Source organism: Phyllostomus hastatus, unplaced genomic scaffold, assembly GCF_019186645.2.
Source record: "Phyllostomus hastatus isolate PE091 unplaced genomic scaffold, TTU_PhHast_1.1 phas_scaffold_78, whole genome shotgun sequence".
Taxonomy (NCBI): domain Eukaryota; kingdom Metazoa; phylum Chordata; class Mammalia; order Chiroptera; family Phyllostomidae; genus Phyllostomus; species Phyllostomus hastatus.
Genome location: NW_025334041.1, coordinates 105,211,504 through 105,227,204, shown reverse-complemented (window position 1 = coordinate 105,227,204; position 15,701 = coordinate 105,211,504).

Genomic DNA, 15,701 nt, shown 5'->3' with positions numbered 1-15,701 from the left:
TGCTGTGGAGCTCCAGGGAACTCATAATTTTTCCAAAAGAACTTACAGTTTTTCTACATCTATGCAATCATCGAAGGGTCAGCAAACGATGGCCCAGAGTCCACTTGCCTGTTTTTGTATATAAAGTATTTCAACACACAGCCACGGCCATTCATGAACAGATGGTCTACAGCTGCTTTCGTGTATAATGGCAGAGTTGCAAAGCCTGAAATATTTACCACCTGGCCCTTGAAGAAAAAGTTTGCTGACCCATGTTCTAGATAGTTCTAGAAATGATCAGCATTTTTGGAAAAACCTCGGGTTGCTGTAAAAGACAGTGTCTGCTGGCAGTGGCACAGTGTTTGCCCAGGCTATTTTTATTGGTTCGTAGTTCCTTAATCACTTAATGGACTAAATTTAGGGCAAGAAGTCATGCAGACGTCTCTAAAGGTTGTCTTACTGGCTCAGGCTAAAGCCTATATTATTTTATATAGATAACTAGAACCTTAAGTAATTTGACCTAGATGGTCGCTTCCAGTTTAACCCAAATGACGTTAGTTTGTTCTGCTTATTTACCCAAGGATTACACCTTCTTGCTGTGTCCACTCAAGAATAACAGTAAGTGATTTATAGCCTGTCTGATCTGGAATGTTGGGGCCTTTCTCCAAATGCACCTTTGATTCTCTTCCACAACGTGGAGTTGGCATTTCAGCGATGTGGTTGAGGTTCCCCAGTATCAATTTTCACTCTTCACAGGAGGAGAAACATAACCCTCCTTCATGATTTAGTGGGCCCAAGAGCCTCCTACCTCCTTGCATTATCTTTTTTTTTAAATAAAAGAAATGTTAATTTGGTTTCTTTGGGGACTATTTGCAACAAACTCATGTTTTCAAGGAGCTTACCCCCTACTAGGTAAGCATGCTCAGCTAAGGCAGCCCATTGGGAGCTTTCGGCAAGAGTTGAAGGATAAAAATACATGGCTTGCAAAAGCTCTAATTTAGCACTCTGGTATCTCCTGTGTAGTTTTGCCAACAAACTCTTCTTTGCTTGAAATATAGGACCTTTTAAGTCATCTGTCACTCTCTCCAACAGGCAAGGGGGAGAGACTCTGTGGTTTTGCTTGGTGAGGGACCCTCCACCCGGCTCCCTCCCTAGGCCTCCCATTCAAATAGCACAAGCTGAGAAACATGGAAGTAGAAACTTATGGCTTAGACATGCAGCAGATAGCTCTTTGAGAAAAATGTGTATTCATAATTACCAAATTTGAAGTGTACAAACATCATTGCTACTGGAAATTTGGGGCTGGTTCAGAGCCACATGGGCTGCTCCCTGACGCCTCTCCCACTTAAGAGTATCTAACTTGTAGCTTTCCTGGCCCTTCAGAGTTTGTCCTGCCCCAGAGTCCTGGCGTTTCTTGTCTCAGATTCCACCGGCTCCTCCTTGTCCACCCAGGAAGCCTCCTCTGTCACCTCAGGGCTTAGCGTCCCAGTGCAACCTGCCTCAGTGTCCCAGTGCAACCCTCACATTCTCCAGCATCACCACTCCTTCGCCTGCCATTGCACAGGCTCCCTCCTCTCCCAACTGAACTGTAAGATCCTGAAATGACTCCATCATTTCATCCCCCATCCTCCAGAGAAGATGTCTTTTTTTGTTTAACAAGACTCTAAAGGCTCACCAAGATCAAATACAGTTACTCGTTCCCCAGTACATATCCCCACTTGGAAATTCAGTGGTTCTGAATGAAAGGATGAGCGAATGAGTGAGAGGACTTTAGATCTGCTGGGGGTGGGGAGGTAAGAAAAGGGGAGCAGAAACTTGGGAGGTGGAGGCAGGTGACTTTTGAACAGCCCCAGCGACAGGGAAGTTCCAGAGAGGACCTGCATGAGAGGAGAGCCTCAGGGTGGTGGCTGGCCGTGTGCAGCTGCCTCCCCTTCTGGTCCCCACCTTCCTCTCTCCACGGCCCAGTCTGACTTGCTGAAGAGCCTCCATGTACCAGGGGTGGAGCTTTCAGCACTTACCCCATCCTTAGAAAAGACACCTTTATTTCAGCGTTGTGTCTTAAAGTCACTTCTCTCCAGATGCCCAACTGCAAAAAATGTGGACAGTGTGTAGGAAAACTGTCCCAGTGCTGGGGGACCTTATTTTAATCATTTTGTAACAGCTCACTTTTTGCTCAGTGTCTGATTTGATTTGGGGCTGACCTCTTTTGCAGTCATGAAGTCCACATTAATTTGTCTACGAATTATATATAATATCAATGGATTTCCCCCACATGTTTACCCTACCCCTTTTTTCGCCTCATTCAGGCACTAGCCTATTTCGTGCTCCTTGTCTCAGAGGAGGGTATGATAGCAAGAGACAGAGGAATGAGAGTACCTTCCTGGCTTTTTATTTCAGAAGCTGCCCTGAGGAGAAAGAAGGAGGAAGGAGTGATGGAGGAGGAGAGAAAATGAGCAGCATAGACAAAATGTTTGGGAGAAAAGATGATTAGAGTAGAAGAAGTTCCCTGTTCCTGGGGAGGAGGGGGAAGTGAAGTAAATTCACGGGAAGACAGCAGGGCAGAGGTGTTGCTAGGTGCTGCACGCTACCCCGCAGGCTCACCCCGGGAAGTGGCACATCCCACATATGTTTGTGGAGTCTAGGAATAGAGAACACGCATTTCTGGCATCCTCAGTAGAGACCCAGGAAGGCTACAAGACCTCAGAGAAGAAAAGGGTGCAAGGCAAAGGAAGGCTACAAGACCTTCAGAGAAGAGAAGTCCCCACTGAAGCCGCCTTAGAAGGCTTGCAAAGTTTTCCATGCCCCAGTGAGGCACGGAAGCAGGTCTCCCGTGCCCAAGAGGACACTGGAGGAACGGAGGCAATCCTGCACCTGAACTGGTTATGCAAAGAGGGCAAAGGATGGGTCGATAAATACCAGTGTGGAAGGATGCCCTTGAGGAGCAGATTCCTCACTCCCTCCACATCCCCTTCCCCTACTGCACCTCATTAGCCCCTCCCAGAAACCAGACACAGTCTTAGGGAAGCAGGAGGCTGAAAACAAGTTCACTGAGATCAAGTTTCTGACTATGCAAAGAAATGAAAGCTTGAAATAAAAATTAGGTTATATTTCTTTATATCAATTTGTGGACTGAGAAATGTATCCACTGCTTATAGCTATTATTCTGGATGACTTTCTCATAGAGGAGCAGAGCTCAAATAGCCACTTAAATGTCTTCCTAACTGGCTTTAAGTTTCTAGAAACCAAGTAGTAATATACCATCCAACACGTGCCCTGAGAGCGGAGCCAGTAACGAGGGGGAGACCTGCCCTCCTGATGGGAAGGTATGCGTAGTCCCTAAGCTAAGAATGAAGTGAAATGATGACAAGTGTGAACACTGTGTTTGGATGCACAAAATTTTTTTTCTTAAACTCAAGCATGGTATTAATTCTACTTTTAGTATGAGTTCATTCAGAAAGTACATAACAAACAACTAGGATATATTCAGTAACATTGTAAGTTAATTTCTTTTATTTAGCACATTTTTGCATATTTGAGGAGTCAGGCACGTTCTCCGTCATTATCACTCCTTCACCACTCATCACATGAATGAGCACATTTTTCATCCAGTCTACAGTCAGAGCTTGCACATCCGTTTCCAGGTCCCCCAAGATACACCGCGCCAAGGGGTCGGATGTCCACAGTGGGACGTCCCCCTATTGGGCCAATTCATTCCAAATCAGTCTTAGTTGAAAAATTCAGTATGCATGACAATGAAGCCTCACATAAATATTTCTTTCCATATTCCAGTCTGTGGGCTCTGGCAGAAATAATAGTCTGCTGCCAAACAGATCACTCTTTTTTTGTTTGCAAAGTCTTCATACCAGCTGAATCACAGCTTGCTCTTCACTTCTCGTAACACCTTGCAACATCGCAAAATATTTGCAGAAGTTTGTGCAGGGCGGCTGCAGAGTACTAAGCTGAAGGAGGGGCCGCCTTCCCTCCCACCCCTGTCAGCACCTTCTGTTCTTGCAGACCGACAGGCAGCCTGAGAACTCAGCCTGCCCTCCAGATCAGGATGGCTCTTGGCGCCGCAGCCTGGAGCAAGAATGGAAGCAAAGGAAGCATTAGAGAGTTTTGCAGGTGCCAGTACGTGATACTGTCACTTTACAGGATTGTTTATAAATGACTTCACGAAGGTAAATTGTTATGAAAACCAGCCTTCTCAACTTCTATGGAAGTAAGGACGGTGTGGGCCATTTATAGTGGAAGTATATAATCTGGGTTTAGTGACTAACGCCCCATGCTCTAACCCCTAGTTAACCGGGCTCCTATACTGCTGGACCAGGAGGGAACCTTAGCAATTGCCTCCTTCCAGCTCCCAGGATTATAGACGGGGACCTGAGATGCGCAGAAGGGAGGCCGCACAGCTGCCACGTGTCAGACCTGAGCCCGCGCTTCCTCCCTTAGTTTTCCAGTGCCCGTGTCTTTCCACCAGGCCTCCTTTCTGAATGCACTCAACTCCCATGAGTGGATAAGAGAAGCAGGAACACAGATGTAGGGCCACTGCCACTTCTTCCTGAGATGTTCGATCAAGTTTTACTGATGATGCTGGTGTCTAAGTATATGGCTTTCTCCACCAGAGTTTTCATGGATTCCACATTCCAACTTCCACTGACCTGGAATAGTGGGTGGAAGGACTGTGTGGGGAGGTGGGAGCAATGGTAGGACACTCCATCCTGGTTCCATCGTGAGCTCTATGTATACGAGCAGTTCTCAAAGAATTACAACGGACCCAAACCATATTGAACGAAAGGTAAACTTACTTCAGTGATTCAGAAATACTATTTTTCCAGGCCTACTGTTTTGAAGAATGATTCCCATTGCATAAATTCATGCAAAGTTGCTTTGGATAAGAGTTTTCCTTCCAGAGCACAGAAAATTTAACTATTATGAAGAATCTCCATAGGTTCTTGTAGAGAGAAATGGCAGAAGCTTAGAGTATTTAGTACTATCCTTTTAAAATCAAATCAAAATCCAAAGTTAAAACTACACAGTGAAATTAAAGAATGTTTTAGTTAGAGTACTGTTTTATTTTAAGGCACATACGAATACATATACTTGTCTCCAGAAGTCTTTCATGTGTGTGAATCACCTGGGCATCTCGTTTAAATGTAGATTCCAGTTCACGAGGCCTGAGATGAGGCCCAAGATTCTTCATTTCCAACAAGCTGTCAGGTGGTGTTCATGCCACTGATACTTGATCCACTCCTTTGGTAGAAAGGTGCTGGTTTACCTGCTATCTCCCTAAGGGTGTTTTCTGGAATGGTCAACTCTGATTTTCAGATCAGCGACCGCCCGAGTCGGAATCTTTCTGGCCACTCAAGTCCTAGTACTCTCGTATGTATGTCTACAATTCACGAGGCACTTAGGTACTGCATGTATTGTGATGTCCCGTGGTGTGTGTCTCATGTCCCCCGCCAGATCCCGAGCCCGTCTCTGTGAGCTCGGCCCCGCGTGTGCACCACAGATGCTGAGTGAAGAACTGTTGAGTGACCGATAAATTAAGGATTATTTCGTCCTCCAAATGCTACAACCTAGCTGAAAAATGAGTTCAGGACGGAAATGTCTGGGCTCAGACCCATTCAGTCTATTCTGCTCTCGTTCCCTCTCCCCTATACGCTGACTTCTTAGAAACCTGTGGCTGTGTGGAGAGGTCTGAGTGCATATGTGATAATCGAGGGGGACACTAGGCAAAGTGTATGCTTGTCTAACCAATAAGCTGTACACATGAAACCAATACAAAATAAAATTGAAAGAATAAAAACAACACTCAGCCGTGGAGGGGGGTTGGTGAAGGGACTTGCCACAGCAAGAAGCATGTGTATTGGCTGCATCAGCCCACCAAAGGGCCAGTGCGGGGTCTGCTGGAAGGAACACAGGCTTGGAGGCCAGCAGAACCAGGTGCAGAGCCGTACACACTGTCCACAAGTTGTGTGTTCTTTAGAAAAGTTACTTAAACTTACTAGGAATTTAGTTCTTCATCTGCAAAATGGGAGCGTTTCTCCTGTGCTGCTCATAAGAACTACAGAAAGTATAGAAAATGCATTGTAAATGCCTGCCAAGGTGCTCACTAAGGAACAGATGTGACATCTGCAGAATTGTCTCATATTGGAAATTGAGTCCCTTTGAGAAGCCCCCTGGACAGTTTATGTGCGGGGCATTAGCTCCATCTAGTGGTGTGCCACTGCCTAAGCTTCCTTACAGGACACCTCTGTCTTCCCCTAGTAATACATACCTGTGATGGTCCTTGGATTGATTGATTCATTGATTTCATCCAACAAGTATTTATTGAAGGTCTCCTGTGTGCAGGGCACTAATTTGGCTGCTGAAGTTGCAACAGTGAACAAGACAGACATGGTCCCTCCATTAGGGAGTTTATGGGCGTGTAGGAAAGACACATTAAGTAATATCTCAAGTAAACTTTGAGTTCATATTCTGAAAGCAGTATGAAGAAGGAACACAGGATCCTGAGAGTTTGTATTGCAGTAAGACTTCCCTGAGGAAGGGACATGGAAGTCAGAGGAGAAGAAGGTGGCTAATAGGCCATATCAGGCTTGCATCAGCCACCCAGCATCTCTCCGGAAACCTCACCTCTCACTTGGGATCGGGGTCTTGCCAGTCCATTGGGCACTTCAGTCTTAAACTGTGGCCTCTTTCATCAGTCATTTAGTGTCTATCACATCCCCCTCTGTGCTAGTCACTGTGCGTACATCAGCACTGATCTCGGGTTATCCTCTTACAGGCAGTGTTCAGAGAGGTTAGTAACTTACACAAACTGACATGTCAGAGACAGGATTCACACCCACGTCTTTCTGCCTTCAAAGTCCAAGCTCTTTCCTCTATGCGTGCTGTAGCCTAGTGCCAAGCCTAGATCTCGTTATTGTGCTGCTTGCATTTGGCTGCAAGGAAACCATTAGGAGATGTGTTTGGGGAGAATGAAAATGTGAAGGAAAAGTAATAGCTCCGTGGGTCATCGGTGCAGGGCCGAGAGGAAACTGCGGACTTGGCTGGTTATGCCCTGTCGACACGTGTTAGGAAAGCAAACCCGAGAGATCTCCTTTGTCAGGAAAGTAAGTCTCCCTAATAATGTTCATTATGCTCTGTGATTTAAAATCTGATGCAGATTAGCCAAAGGGCACGCATGCATAACCCACAGATACAGACAACAGTGTGCTGGTGGCGAGAGGGATGGGGCCAGGGGCCGGGTGGAGGCAAGTAATGTGGGGGGAAGTGGGGACATCTGTAATAGTGTCAACAATAAAATTAAATAAAAATAAAATGTGATGCAGTTATTGTTAAATTAACATGGCTTGGGGGGTCACTTGGAGAGGACAGATTATTCCGTGGAGATGAACGAGACTAAAACCAAGCACCAAGAACAAAACCTTGCTGGGCCAGAAAACGGCTGCAGGCTTGTGCAGTGGGTGGGGCGACAAGTGTGCTGGTGCTCGGGGCTGAGAGATTTCTCGTAACACAGGACTCTCAGCTTTAAAACCGGGACATTCTTGGGCAACCATGATGATTGGGCCCTAGAAATGGTCAGACTAGGGGGGTCTGATATACCCATGGGGGTTAAGCTGCCATGGTTTTTGAAACCTGACATCCAGTTGGGGGCTTGGTCATAGACCATGGCAGAAAAGGTCAGATAATGTAAGACACCTTCCCTCCCAGTCCCTGGATTACTGTCCTCGGGGCCCTGCTCTAGGCCCCAAGGGAGGGCTTGGGTGGAGGACAGACAGGACAGCACAGTCAGGCTGGTCTGTGCCTTAGTTTCCTCATCTGCATCCTGGGATGGCGGTACCTGCCTCCTAAGACCGCGTGGGAACTGCAGGAGTTAATGCGTGTAAAGTGCTCGGAGCGGCGCCTGGCCCAGAAGAGCTCGTGAAGTGCCACCGCGTCCTTCTCAGGAAGAGAAACTCGTGTGTCACCATGAACTGATCACCTTCTACAGCTGTTTTTAAAGTGGAAGTCAAAGGCTCTGCCAAAGCTTTTAGAAGAAGCAGAACAGGACACAATCAACAAGGAAATGGAGAGTGGTTGCAAACGGATGCTCTGGAATCGAAGCGCTTGGGTTACATCCAGCTCTGCCATTTAGATGTTCATTTATTATTTAGCAAACTCGCACAGGCCAGGCTCCGTTCTGAGCCCTCAACACACACCGGCTCGTTCGATTCTCATAGCAACCTTACCAGGTGGGTATTTTTACTCTTCATCCCATTTACAGATGAGCCACACAGAGGTTGTAACTTGCTCAGCTCTCTCAAGGGGCCAGAACTTTGGACAAGTTTGTTGATATCTCTGTTCCCCAGCTCCCCCACAAAAGTAGGGATGTAAGTTGCGATACCTACCTCATCGGGTTGTTATGTGGATTTGATGCCATAATCTATACAAAGCCCTTAGCAAAGGGTTTAGACAAGATAGTACATGCTGGATACTTAAACACAAAGTACCTTACTTAACTGGAATAACACACATATTATTTGCTATAGTTATCAGAAATACAACTGGCGATTTAAGAAAATGGACAGTGAGTAAAGCAGGAAAAGTCCGGGGTGGGCAGTGTCCATGAAATACCCTGAACTTTGGAACAGGAGGACAGGCCTAACGACCCTGTTTGCATGAGAGGCCTTGTAAGCCTTCGAGGGGTGGAAATGGTGAGGGGGACTTTGAGGGTTGACAGTTGGCCCCAAAACTCCAGGTTTTTCTTTTCCAAACTAAGAGAGACAATAAACAAGCCCTCACCTATGGGAAGAAGTCCTCGGGAGCCCCAGACAGGAAAGCTGAGGTACCTGGAGAGGCCCACACCTGGCCTGGGGCTGCAACGGCTGGGGTGGCCTGTGAGTGCTGTCCGTCCCTGCCTGCTGCCGTGGAGAGCCTGGGCAGCATCCGGCTCCAGCTCAGGTTCCAGGCTCCTACCGTGACCATGCTCCTGCCTGCCAGCTCAAAACCACTGCTCTCCTGGCACTATCTCTGTGGCTTCGTCCATCATCTCTCTGGCTCTCTTCTTTGACTCACTAAACTCAGCCCTCGTCCTACTCTTTTCTGTTTCTGGTTGTGCCCTCTGATTCTAGACAAGACACATCATTCTATGTGCCCTCAGTGGAGGGACCTTGAGGGCAAAGGGGATTGGCCAAGGATGAGTGCGGGGAGAGGAATCTCTCTGGTAAGAGAGGTGGCAGTATACTCACAAGCAGCTCTAGACTCCTGGCCAAGTCCTAAGGACTCATCCCAAGTTCTTCATCTGAGGGGGCCTTAACTACACTTTGGGAGCCTAGTAAGAGCTGTGATTAGGAGCAGAAAGAGAACAAGAACCCTTCTCCAGGGTGAGGGACAAGAGCAGAAAACATCGAAGGGACACTGGTTGTCCAGCCAAGCCACAACCCCTTTCCTCCTCTCTCGCCCCTTAAAAAGCAGCTGGAGCCGTGATGTCGGGCTCAGGTACTCATTTCAGGATGCACGCTTTGCCTCCAAATGGACTCTTCACCTCTCCTAAAACCTTCGGATAGATGGCTGGATTGAAAGGTACTTGATTTTCATTTCTGTTTCTCCCCTGGATGCTGCCCTCCTCAGATCATTGGCATCCAGTGTTGGCCAACTCCATTCCTCCCCTTCAAGTGGGTGCTACACCTGCTGTGGGCGGGTGCCTCGGGCCCCTTGTCTGTGTGGAGGATTTGGATGGTGGCTGTAGCGCCCTTGGTGCCTGGCATTTCAACCCTTGTTTCTTGGGTCTTCGTGGTGGGTGGAATGCTGCAGGGTGGAGCCACCATGTGGCAGAGTGGAGCACAGCAACGGGGAGATTCCCCTGTAATGGTGACGGGCTTTCTGCCGAGGACATGAGGACCGCAGAATCCTGGTGGTGAAAGGCCGTTGAATTGTTTCCCACAAAATGATGTTTTCTGGGGAAACTCAGCTGAGGGTCTTCACGTTTTCCTAAGGTCCTGCTAAGAAAGCTTCCAAGAAGAGACTGGAACTGGGCTTCCGTTGGGCTCGAAGGGTGATTCACCCCCATTGCACACTCAGGTCTGCCTTCCTGCTCCAAGCAAATCTTCAGTCTGCTCTTACGTTCCGGTGGCCCTCACCCACGAATGTCCTGCTTTGTCCCACAGACCCTATAGGATGTAACATGATAATGAAAACTTCGTGCTTCCTATTGCTGTTACAAAAAGACCAGATTGATATTTTTATGACATTTTTGTTTTAATGTATGCTGTATGTGAAAATAACTACTAAACAAATCAAGTCGTCTGCTTTCCGTTGCCAAGCACCTATGACAGAGGAGCTTCAAGAAGCAGCATAGCGCATAAACCCATCTGGAGCATCACTGATTTGGTGGCTGGGATATGAAGCTGACAAACACCCCCCTGCCCATGCTGCTGCAGCTGACCCACTGGGCACCTCCTTGCTTAGCCACGGCACTGCCAAGCAGGGAGGCGCTTCTCCTTGGCCTTCATCCCCAGGCGGCCCTCACCTTTCTGACGCTCCCATCCCTGCCCTGGGGACAGATATCGAGTGCCCTGCGTGCTGCCCTCCTGGGATCTGTGGGCCGCTTGGTCGTCACCGGCCTCCTTGCTTAACCCGACTCCCACGGATGGCGTTCCAAGCACTCACCAGGGAAGGGAGCGTTCATGAGTCATCTCCTGCGGTCACTGTCATCCTCCCCTCCCGCTCCGAGGCCTCTCCTCCTTCAGCACATTTATTTATTTTAACTGTGAAGAGAGCCTCTTCTGACCCTCCATCTGGAGGCCTTTCCGCCTCAGCAAGTCCACACCCACCCCGCCCCTCAGCCCTCGCCCCCAGGGTCCTTCCCACAGTGCCTGTCACAGTGCCTTGGAGCTCTCTGGGCAGGCTAGGGCATTCCTGTTTACACGTCATTACAACATGGATTTGCGGTGAACCTATGGATGAAGTAAGGTGTGAACTTATTTTCATTTATTGTGAGTTTAAAGGGCAGGGAGGAGAAAACCATTCTAAGGGAAGAAAAAGGGAAGTAGCGTTTATTGAGCCCCCACACATTAACTGCATCATTCTCCCTGTGGTCTTGGGAGATGTCATTTATCCCATTTTACAGAGGAAGAAACAGAGATTAAATAACTTGCACAAAGTACTGTTAGCATAGGTAGCTAGACATTAATAAAAGAGAAGGGAGCAAAAGTGTATAAACTTAATTAGGTTGGAAGCTACAGCTTTACACATTCCAGGAGATAGCCAGCATTGCCCTGCCAATGGGATTAACAACCCTCAGTCCCAGCCGTGGGGCGAGGAAGACCAGAGCTGGCTCAGCAGCAGGATTATGGCAGGGGCAGGGGGAGAGCGGGGGATATTCCTCTGCAGAGGCCTGTGCAGTAGGAGGGACTGTGTGGCCGTAACAGAGGAAGTGTCTGATGTGGGAAAAGGACTGATTGATTAGGGGGAGGGCCAAGCACGAGCCCGGGAAGGACTGGGAAGAGATTAGTCAGTTTGAAAGCCCAAGATAATAAAATCAAAGCTTAACAAAGCCCCCCACACACACACACACACACATGTTGTGTGTTCATTTCTTCCTAAGTTCTCCCTCTGCAGCAGCTGTATGAACCTAGCAGGCCCCGCCGCTGGGAATAGAGACTAAGCTGGCTGCCAGATGGGGACAGAAACTGAACTGGACTAAGCTTTGGCATGGAATGAGCTGGTGGCACGGAATTTCTGGCCCCTGGCCCCTCTTCCAGGCTTGATGAAGACAAGGCTAGACTTCTTCCACAGCAGGAGGGAGGGCGATGAGACACTGGGAACCTGGAGGCAGTCTTTTGTCTCCACCCCAATAAACCTTACCACTACACCGCACCCTCCCAGGCGTGGGTGCCCAGAAGTGCTTTCCTTGCGACTCTGCGGAAGGGCCCCATATCCATCGGTAAAGCACCAGGGTTGGTAAACACAGAAACCAGTTGCTACTTTGCTCTCATTTTGTATAAAAACTAGTGAACATTTCCTGGATGAATTAATCCTTAAAAAATGATAGGACCCATGAAATGTGCCATCAAATGGGCAGTGTGACCTGGGGCGAGTCAGTGAAGTTCTCTGTGCCATAGTTTGAGCATCTACGAAATCAGGGATCTGCCATCTAAGGGCTTCTGACCCAGTCATTAACTACCCTTGTTCTCAGGGAAGGACCTCCTTCTGCCCAGCCCAAATCTCTCGAGAACCTAAGTCACACTACCAGGAAATAAATGATTAGCACTCACGGAGTGTTAATCAGGAGCACATCAGGACACGCCACCCTTTTCCCAGCTGGGCAGCCGTTGTATAGCTGGCCTCGCTTCAACCCGAAATCAGGACCAGTGAGTGGGCAGAACGACGGGAAAACACAGTGAGCACAGAAGGGCTTCTATGTCACCTAGATTTCTACGTCACTGTTGCTCCACACCTTCTGCCCTAGCAATGCAGCTGGCGTGCCTTGACCCTGCTGTCCCTCCCTCCGCAGCCTGTGTGCCCCCTCACTGCTGGCTCCAGCGCCATGGGAGGGGTCCGTGCCCACCATGCTTTATCCCTGGGCAGGGCCAGCCAAGACAGACAGACCGGACCTGCATGGGATCCCCTGCACCCTGGGAGAGCACTGCTCATGTCGGGGAAATAATAAAATCTAGAGCAGCGTGTGCACTTTGGAATTCCAGGAGCCATGAACTGGAAGACCAGTTCCTGACTCCCTGTACAATCTGTACTCACCTAGCTTTGGTGGGAGGAAGGACCATGCACATATACATGCACATATATGTACACACATACACATTATGTGTATATATGCATGTATGTATACTGATTGTCTCTTTGGGAATTGCTGAGCCTCTCATATAAAACACCAACAGCCCAAGGAAATTGTACTTATGAACTCTGAATTCCACCAGAGCTTGCCAGCATTCCAGAGGCAAGGCAAGAACTTTTAAATAGCTGCGGACTAGATTCTGACCTCAGAGCACATATCAGACAGAGACGCCAAGGAAGCTGAGTTTAGGAGGGAAGCCACTCCTGCCCCTCTCTGTCCATGTCCCTCTCTCCATCCCAGCCTCCCAAGCCCACCCTCCAACATACACACACCAAAAAAGCATTAAGTCCCAGAATGAGCAACCGGGTATGAGACAGTGGTTGAAGCTCTGTGTGTGTGTGAGTAGCTGCGCCCCGGACTTGATCTGGGGGTGACCACCAGAGGCGGTGTTATAATAACTTCAGTCTAGTTTTCTTTGGCACCCTCCTGCATCTCACAGCCTGTCCTCTTTGTTCCCATCCCAGCCCTCCTCGGGCACCCATCCAAGCTGCTCTGCGCAGCTCAACTAAATTTACAGAACACTCCTCCGCTCGGCGCCGTGCTGAGCAATACACAGTCACCTGGTACCAGGTCTGTTGCATGCTCTGTGACCTTGGGCTTCTCAAGTGACTGTGTTCTTGCTCCACCTTAGAGAAACTGGAATGATGCAAAAAAAGATTATGAGGAACTCATTCTTAAATGAAAAATCTAGGCTTCTTACCAAAAGACTGGCAAATAAACCCATATCTGTGTTTTTAAGATAAAATAAGATGCTTAAGCCTGGCGTTTCATTGTCTTATCAGCTCTAACCAACTTTTTCAAGTAACTGATCAATGATAGCCCCAATTACTTTTGATGAGAGCTTCTATGATAGTATCTTAATTCCTATGTATATTAATGTGCACCATTAGTAAGGGCCTGATAAAACACCGTGCCGGAGCCAAAGGGAGGCCATCCTGGAGGGGCAGGGCTTGGGGCGGGGCTTGAGTCAGGCTGATTGACAGGAGGTGGAGGACCACGCTGGGCAAGGACACAGGGTGGACCCATGTCTGGACAGAGGGCCAGGGTCCGGGATGGGGAACAGATTGGGCTGGCTAAAGCACAGAGACTTGTGGGAGAGTAAATAATAGGACAAAAAATAGGTAGAGAAGGGAAGAGGAAAAAATTTTTATCATGCACCAGTTAGTGTACCGCATGATTTCACACACTATATGTGATTTTACTTAATGCTGACATCCCTGGGAGTAGGTGGGGCTGGGGGTCTTTAGCCTTTAATGGGAGTCATTAAAGAAGCTAACTTATTTGCTTAATCTCAAACAGCTAGTTAGTGGCAAAACCTAGGTTCTAATTTTCCTTTTCTGTCTCCACACCTGATGATGGCTACTTTTGTATGTTACCTTTCCTACAACTACCTTGTTGACTTTTAAAAAACTATTATATGAAATGGATTGTATATGTAAATGAATATAAATGATATGCATGTATTGTTAAAGAAGAATAAAATAAGCACTTGTGAACCCAGTCCCCAACTCAAGTACTAGGATATTACCAGTATTACTGAAGACATAATCATATGTCTTCATATGGCCCTCCTTTCCTGGCCCCAGAAGCAACCACAGTCCTAAAATGTGTGCTAACAATTCCTTTGTCCCTTAGAATTTTACTACACGTGCTTGCTGTGTAATTGCTATCTGCTCCTCCAGGTCCGTCCTCATGTTCTCCACCCTGTGCTGTGCCCCACCAGGGCCCCCCTTGGTCGTTGGCTTCCTGATGGTTTGGCCGCAGGGAGGCACTGACAGGAGGTCTGAGGATGAGGAGGATGAGGCCAGGGTGTTTGCCCCTGTGCCTGCTCCCTGCTGAGTCACCCACCATAAACTGGTTGCAATCCTCCAGCAAAGGCAGGAGTTCCACCCTACTGCTCCTCCCGTCCCCCTCCCCGCCTTGCTCCTTCAGGCCTGGCGATGGGAAAGCATCCTGTTTATCAGCTCTAGGGCACTGTCCATGCTTTGTTGGTTTCCCAAACCCAGTGTTTCTCAACCTTTTATTTTTCATTATCACCTCCCACTGAGTAGCCTTTTCATATTTTTTCTTAATAGTTCTCCCCACCATGAAATTATAATACCACAGGCATAGGGCATATCTGTTTATGAACTGTACATCTCTTCTGTACTTTGTACATGAAAAGAATATTATTTGCCCCCAAGAACCAATTTGCACCCCTTGGAGGTGATACTGCCCTCATGGAGAATGCACACCCTAACTAAACTCACATTTTTGTACAAAGAGTCCCTTTAATAAGCTATCGTAACCACCCAGTTAGTGGGCGCCATCTCCGTCTGGCCAGAGTACCACTAACACATATCTGTGTCTCTGACAATATAATTTAGTTTTTCTGGGTTTTGATCTTTACATAAATAAAACGACACAGTGTAATTTTTTTTTGCTTTTCTCACTCCATATTGTTTTGTGAAACTCAACCATATTAATGTGCATATTGCTGATTAATCAGCAATTGATGATTTTTGCTGATGTACAGTATTGCACTGAGTCAACATATCAAAATATACATGTTTATTTAGTGTTGATGGACATTTGGGTTGGTTATTCTGAACACGTGGCATGAAACATTCTTGTACATGCCTGCAGGTGAGGGTATGGGCGTGGGGATGAATATAGATGGTCTAGGGTACATATCTGGGTGTAGGATTGCTGGGTCGTGGGTGTGCCTGTTTTGCCCCTTAGCAGGAAATGCTAAACTGTTTTCCTGTACCTGTACTCGGTTACACTCACACTGACAAGGTATGAGAGTTCTGGTTTCTCCACATTCTACCCAGCGTTTGTTATTGTTAGACTTTCTAAATGTTTGCTGATCTGTTGGATATGAAGTAGATGTCTCGTTGCAAAGCAA